Source organism: Merops nubicus, unplaced genomic scaffold, assembly GCF_000691845.1.
Source record: "Merops nubicus isolate BGI_N331 unplaced genomic scaffold, ASM69184v1 scaffold20646, whole genome shotgun sequence".
Lineage (NCBI taxonomy): Eukaryota > Metazoa > Chordata > Aves > Coraciiformes > Meropidae > Merops > Merops nubicus.
In genome coordinates this window covers 14,403-22,387 of record NW_008615864.1, presented here as the reverse complement: position 1 = coordinate 22,387, position 7,985 = coordinate 14,403, and positions in this window count along the sequence as shown.

Sequence of the window (7,985 nt, the reverse complement as noted above, 5' to 3'; positions counted from 1 at the left end):
CCTTTGGTTCCCTACAGAGCGAGCTCATGCCCACAGAGGTTCCTCTTGGCACAGAAAACAAACGTACAGTGCTAAAATATAACAAAGCCCCAGTTTTTTGATGCTAAAAGCCTGTAAATGCTAGGGGAAAGAGAGACGGTTAGATTGCAGCTTCTGAGATGCTAATAATTACTGATAGACTGCATGGAATCCTGAAATTAAGCCCGAAAAAAACCCCAAATACAGTAATAGTTGTCAGTTTTCACACAGCAAATTTCCTGTTGGGATATTCACGTATTTCTGATCTACTAAAGTCATATTGATTTTATGTCGCACATAGATTCAAATTAAATAGCACAGGAGGAAAAAACTCCTGAGATTTACTCCATCATCTAAAGGGTTTCCACTGCTTGCAACATTTACAAAGCTCAACTTATTTACACAAAGGTGTAACAATATATTTCCAGGCTTTCAAAAGCGCAGAAAATCTCTTACCTTGCAATATTCCCTGGCCAAAGCACTTCTCCACCTTGTTGCCCATGAAGAATTCCGGCAAAGGGGCTCAGATTTATTTTGCAGGTTGATACCTTCATTAGGCTACCATCCAACACCCTACTAAATAAACAGCTCGTAACTTGACTATCTAGGAAGAGACTTGAAAAAAAACTGGAGCAAGGTTGTTTTCCAACAGAGCCCTCACCATTCAGCGGCTCTGAAAGACACTGGAAAGTACAGCCTAGCTGGAAGGTGATCATCAGAAACTTCCCCTAGAAAGAAATCTGATCCCTCAACAAAATTAACCTCTGAAGTGCTGAAAAAGTGAGAGGTCAGGACTTTCTGTTGGGACTAGGTCATCTGTGAAGAGCTGTACACTGGTGGCAGGGGAGCAGCAGGCTGGGTGCCTCCAGATCTCAGACCGTATCGTATCCAGTGAAAGCCCATGTCAGCAGCACTCTGCTCCAAGGGACTAACTGACAGGATTTGATCCCTGCAAAGCCCACGATCTCTAAAAGCTTATTTCCTACTCTGAATTTATCAAGAGATTCAACAACATGACGGCTGAAACAACTACAGGTTTATGAGAACGTAGCAGGAGACATACACCAAATGTTTTAATGTAAAATATTTGGAATAATGGTAAAATAAAAAAAATAATTTTTTGGGGGCTAGAAAAACATTTTCTATACAAATAGTACTAAAAATACTAATTTGTCCACTGGTATCTCCAATAAAAACCTCCTGAAACTAGGACAAGATATATAAGATTTAACCAAGCAGGGATTAAGCACGCTAATCCTTATTTATAGTTGTAAAATAAGGGGCTTATTACTTCTCTTTATTTTGAGTAGAATAGAAATTAATATTTAGATGTATTTGGCTGATAAAAGTTTATGGGAGTTAGCATTCAAACCCCTTATCTTAGCCGAATATTAATACTTTGACAGGATTTTTCCCAGAGCTCCGAGTTATGCCATACATGTAGGATTTTTTATTCTAATAAGGAAAACACCACCAGCTCCATTTACCATGGCTAGTAGAGCTCAGAGGCACTGATTACTCTTACACTACGTGCTTCATGAACAGAACCTGTGAACATTAGAAAACCTGTAAGACACAACTGGAAAGCTGGTCACCTATAGCCCACGTAGAGTTCTTACTCCTGGAGTCCCCTGTGTGCTAATGGGCACCGAGCAGGAAATGATACATGCACCCCAGAAAAGAGAAATACCAGAGACAGAAGAAGAATTGTAATAATAGATGATGGAAAACAGTGGTGGTGGATAGCCATGAGTAGTTGGGCAAGGAAGGCAGCACTGGAGCTTGGAGCAAGAGACTAAAGGGCAGGTAGCTCATGGGTGGACGAAGAGCCCAGGGATGGGTTCAAGGCCACCAAAAGCAGAATGGAGCCAGTGGGAGAAATGCTACAAGTAGATGTGTGGAGAGTCTGGGGACAAGGAGTTGGAATAGAGAAAGTGAGGTTAGGGTAGGTGAGGCAGGTCTGAAGCCGAAACGAGATATCCAACAGACGTAAAACCATGGTGAAGAGTTAAGATGAGTGTGACAAACAGTTGAAAGTCAGGGAATTGGACTGCAAAATGGAGAAAACAGCTCAGGAAAAAAGCCTGAGCCCATAAAAATAAGAGTATATTACAGTAATATGCACAAACAGAAGAGATTAAATTCAAGATAGAGCCTACAGTGTTTATCTGTTATTTAAATGGGGACACACACAAAACCTTGTCTCTTGCTGCAGTTTATTGTTACCAGCACTGACCAATATGCTGACTTCCAGCCAACTGGGAACACACAAGTCCGTTCCTGTTACTACAGAGAGACTTGCTCACTAAGCAAGAAGCTCCTTTTCTAACCCAGTCAGGGCAGATTCCGTGTCCAGGCTACCAAAGAGGGATCATGAAAAGGAGATGGGCAGCCTTTCAAATGGAGGAAGTGGAGAAGACAATACCATGCTGTCCTCTTAGCCTCACCTCAAGAAAACCATCAATCATTCGGCCCAAAACCAAAGAGAAGAGAAGGAAAGAATAGACACAAATCAATTATACCCATGTATTTATTAATTTCATTCAGCTTCTGTGCCCTGTCTTAAATAAAACACATTTTTAAGCACAAGAGTATATTTTGGTTGAAAGAGTTAAGATGCAAGTATTCAAAGGTTATGAAGTAAAGACTTTGTGGAGATAGTCGGCTGCCAAAACCTTCAAATAAATGAGCTGCAGTCTGAGCTTGTCTTTCTGTGCCGGAGTCTGTATTTTAGAGGCCACATGTTACTATAGCAACACAAAGGACTGGTAATTTAGAGGCTGGTGGATGTGACAACTTGCAATTTAGAACAATACTAATAAAAGCCACTTGGGAAAAGCATCATTTAACACAAATGTTTGCGTTTGAAAATGAAAACAAGCTGTTCATTCGATATTTTTTTTTAATTTTTTTTTTTTTGCAGCTGGATGATTACTTGTATCAAGTTAGTCTGGTGGTGAATAAAAGACAGAAACATGACTCTTCTGCTTTTGGGTATGTCTGCATCCTAGAGTGCAGCCAACCCACCCCCTTTGTCATGTGCATATGTATAGGTGCAAAGCTGCAGCTCTCATTATCTTTGCTGTTATTAGACAAGAATCACGTAGCTTATTAAAACCAAAAGTGTGTATTATCGATAACAAAGGTCAGGGTAAGAAAAACTCAGACTATTATTAATCCTTTCTTGCCTCTGCTGAGTTTAATGGATATCCTTTATCAACAAATCCCATAAACTGCTCCTCATTCATTAGTTTAATCACAGAACAGTTACTAGCGATAACATTCAGGTATTAGAGATACTTACAAGAATCACAACTGGAATAGCAAAGCTTCTTTTAATCTCCAACATCCTTCCTGTCCTCATCAAAATAAGTCCCACAAACATGATGTTCCTTAGTTATCTGCACACAGTGTTGTACAGGGAATTAACTATTGACCTGTACTTAATAATAAATAAGGGCCAGAAATTCTCTAATTCCAAAAATATTGAAAAATCAAATTGCAACCTAGGGGGAAAAAAAGAGAATCTGAACATCCCATCTGTTGAATCACTAGCTCCAAATAAAACCAAAATTACAAGATTAAGGTACAGCATTACTCTCACTACACCAATCTACAGACCCCTTGTCCTTCACTTTCCTGGCAGCCATCACATGGCAAAGGAGGTGGGATTTTGCAACATAATTCCTGTAACACTAAATACAGAGGGATATTTCCAGATGAATTTTACATGTAGTAATAATCATAGTTTTATGGGTCAGGAAGTTGAGAAGATTAGTGTGTTATGGCTGCAGTTTATAAAAGCGTTTGTGTTAGAAGTTTCACATAGCATTGGGGTGAGATAAGCTGCCAACAGCTTTACATTAAGTTCTTTTATGGTAGTTAAAGCTGGGGAGAAGTAAAGAGACCTCAGGTATTAATTTACCTAAAGAACAGCTGCTTAGAAAAGGCTCCAAAGTGTCCTAATACTTCAGTGTAATAAAATCATTGCACCTCCTATTGCTTGTTCTTTCTCCCCACACTCGTGTGCTATTCCCATTAAACCTCACTAAGAACTGTCTCTGTGGCCCAAACTGAGCGAAAAACGCAACAAAAAAAGACTTATCAAAGAAACGTCTGGTTTGATTCTTATTTGAAAAGCCCCAAAACCATAATTACAGGTTTGCATTCTAGGTTCAAGTAGCACCAATCGTACCACATTTCAAATTCTGCCTCGGAGAACACCAAAATGCCTGGAAACTGGGGTTTTACTACAATCTGTTCATTTATTTTATATTTTTTTCCTCTTCAGTTGAGATGCATCAGTTAGGAGCTTGTAAAAGGTCTGCATTTGCTGACTGCAAGGACTGGAAGTGTAAGGCAAGCAGCACAGACTGTGAAGACACTGTGCTCAGCAGTCTTTGCAAGCTGTTCTCTAACGTGGTATGAAGCATCTGCCACATTTCACCCTGGAAGAGATTCCATCACGACTGGGTAAACTGATGTCCTACAATCATCTCAACAGTAATTTAAGACTCCTTTCTCCTTTCCTTCCTAGATCATTTAAATAAAAAAAAAAAAAAAAATATTTGTAAAGCCAAAACATATTCCAAGGAGAGTGAAGAATGCTTTTGAACACGCTTCTATCCTTTTAACTTGGGCACATTAAATAAAAATAAACATTTTTAAAAGTACTTTCATTGCTTAAATATATGCATGGGAAAATAAAAGCAGGAACTTTAAAAGCTTTTAAAAACTGCCACACCATTATGGCTATTATGAATCACACTATAGGGCTAAATTTCTATGTAGCAACTAAACCAAACTATGTTTTGTGTTAAAGCAAATTTTTCAAAAAATCGAACAGAAAAACTTCTTGCATTCATTTGTAATTCTCAATCCTTGGAAGGTATTTCTAGTTAAATAAGATGAATACTGGAAGTGCCATAAACCCATGATGAGAGAAGTGGTAGCAAACAGATGCTAGCTGCTACAACCCTGTGGGCTTTTCTGGGTGGTTCCAAAGGGAGCTTGGGAGTCAGAACTGGGTCTGGAGAACTGCAGATCGTTTTCTAATTCTCCTCATTCTGTTGAATGAAAGAGGCACTAAGTTTCCAAACTGATGAGGGATCTATGCTACTAAATTATCTTTTTTAGGTTCTTAGAGCTCAAGGGTAAGAGTCCTCCTCTTGCCTTAGAGACTTCCTTGAGAGCAGACAGTTCTATTATGGTGGTGCAGTCTGGATTTATTTTTAGATGTGAACTCATGAAGTGTAGAATATTGAATATTTTGTCATATGGGTAGTACCACACAGAAGAAAGTAAAAAGGAATTACCAGGGTGCACTACTGCATGGGTAATACGCAGTGTGTAGGAGCTGACCAGTCACACATGTAGGAAAAGGTGGTGAGATTTTCCTGGTCCCAAGGCAAGTCCCTTGCCACTTAAGTTAACGGCTGAATTTCACTTGAAAAGCAAGGATTTCAGCTCTGATAAGATGGTGCATACACAGAAAAGCCAAACATGGAATCAGATTGATTACTACATTGAAAATGTGTCAGGAAAACAGCATGAGACAGATCTAACTTGTAGGATTTTCTTTTCCCTGACCAAGCATTAAAGCAAACCACAGCTTCCTCCAACAAGGCGACACGCATGCCCAATGGAGAAGAAAAAACTATTTATGTCTGTGTGATATATGACAAAAAATGGTTTCATAATATTTTACATTTACTTCAAAGATTGCTTTAAAAAAGTGCCAGTTGCCTACACGGAGCGCTTGTGTTGACACAAGTGTGAGGTGCACTTTTCACTATACCCACTTCAAATGGAGAAGCCCATCAGAATGGGTAACCACAAACAGCTACCTTCTAGTGGCAGTGAGGAAAGGAAAGGGAGGCAACTGGAGATAATCCAATCAAAGCAGAGGATGCTGAGCAGCAGCTACTATCCAAGAGGAATTCCAAAGGAACGCTGGAATCCAGGGGTTATACTCAGATGATCCAAACATTTGTTTCTAAATTCAAACATTACCCCAGCTCCTTGAGTGAGAAATGTTATTAATGTGTTTATTACATATACATGCTTTTGTATCTGTTTTCCATACTATTTTTTTCCGGATCTAACAAATAATCAGATCAAACATAAATATATATAACAAAGCAAACAGCTCATTAGTAACAACAGTCTATACAAAATGGAAAAAACATCTGATCTTAAAATACAGTTAATGTAGTGAGACACAAGAATGATACACCAGCCCCACTGTTTTAAATGCAGTTTTCTTTGTGTTCTCCAAAGCATAAAAATCAATCCTCTTCCCAAAGAATGTAACACTGCCCATCACAGATTATTTTTAATAGATATACTGATGACCAAGGAAAAAAAAAAATTATTCTTCCAATCTAAACTGCTGAATAGAATTTAGAGGAATATTTCTACATTTTTTTTAAGACTCCCTTGTCCTCTGCAACCATTAAGATTTTCAGCTTGATCCTTACCTGATTCTTACTGGTACTTTCTGTCAAAACAACTAACTTGCCAAATTTGTAGGTGACTAATAATGCAATATAAAATTTCAGACATTTCTCCTCCCTGCCATTGTTAACTCTGCCTGGTTAAGAAAACCTAAGTTTTCTTTTAATTTATCATCTAACACAAAAGGTAATGGAATCAAACCACGTACCTACCAGACAAGCTCTAAACAGTGTTTATTTTTAAACAGAAGTCTTTCCCAGTGATACATCTTATGGTTTTGTGAATAATGCCAGCAACTCTTATGGACTCAGTAGTTTTGCTCATTCAGAGATAAAGATTCTTAATTAAGCAATAAGAAACCCCCAAACTTGTCAGATAAAACACAGAATTTAAACTAATATTTGAAAATTGCAGCTGATTAGAAGTATGCCCTCCATGAAACTCCTTATCTCATAAACACCCGTGGCAATCACAACTTCCCCACATGAACTTCTGGCCTTCACTAAGCCCCAATAAAATCATAGCTGTAGATTTCAGATTAGAGAACTGCAGCAAGTATTTCAGATAGCTAACGTACCAGCTTCATGGAACCTGACTGGAGGGAATTTCAGCTGGTAGACCTGCTCTTATCAAAAGGTCAACATTTAAGCTGCAACATCAGTAAACCAAAAACTTATTTTCCATTGCTCAGAAATGATTCACTTAGAGAGAAAATACTCTTCTCCTTGCAAACACAGAAAACCTCTAATAGTGAAATGTTCTGCTTCTTTTCCACCAGAAGGACAAGATAACATTCAACACACTGTTTAGGTTCTGCAGTGCACCAGCTGGCTTTGCCATGGTTGCCTGTGCCCCTGGCTGACAACTATGCTAGCTCAGTGCTACCTAAATCTCTGTCCTTGCACAAATGCTCAGCAGAAGCTACCTCAGAGTAACGGTAGTGACCATGAGCCTGCTGGTGAGGGACATAAGGTGTCCTCTTCTAGCAAGCCACTCTGACGAGACATTTCAGCTAGTAGATGACTGGACAAATTCAGTCCATGATTTCCATACCAGGGATGAAGGTCCATGGAGACACAGTGGACCACTGCTGTTACGGTGCAGAAGAGCATGGGGGTTGGGGAGCAGAGTATCTGCAGAAGGAACAGCAAAGGTTAATGGGTGCATAACCAGGCTGGTGGAACAACACTACTTTGAGATCCTTCCTGCCTAGGTGCTCAGCTGCTATGGAGTAAGGACTGCACACAACGGAGCGGGTGTGCAACCACCCACAGGCTGCCTGAGGAAACCTGAGTGAGCAACACCTCTTCAAAACTGTGAAACCCCTGATTTTTTCTCTGGAAGAGCAAATGCTTTTAATTGCCATAGATACTACGATAGCTATAAAAGAGGCAGAGCCAGCTGCAGTGGGACGTGGGAACACCAAGGGCAATAACAACCAAATACTGATGTGGGGAGCCACTGCATTTAACAGTTAGTTTCTTTTGAAACTGAACTCCTAATTCCAAACA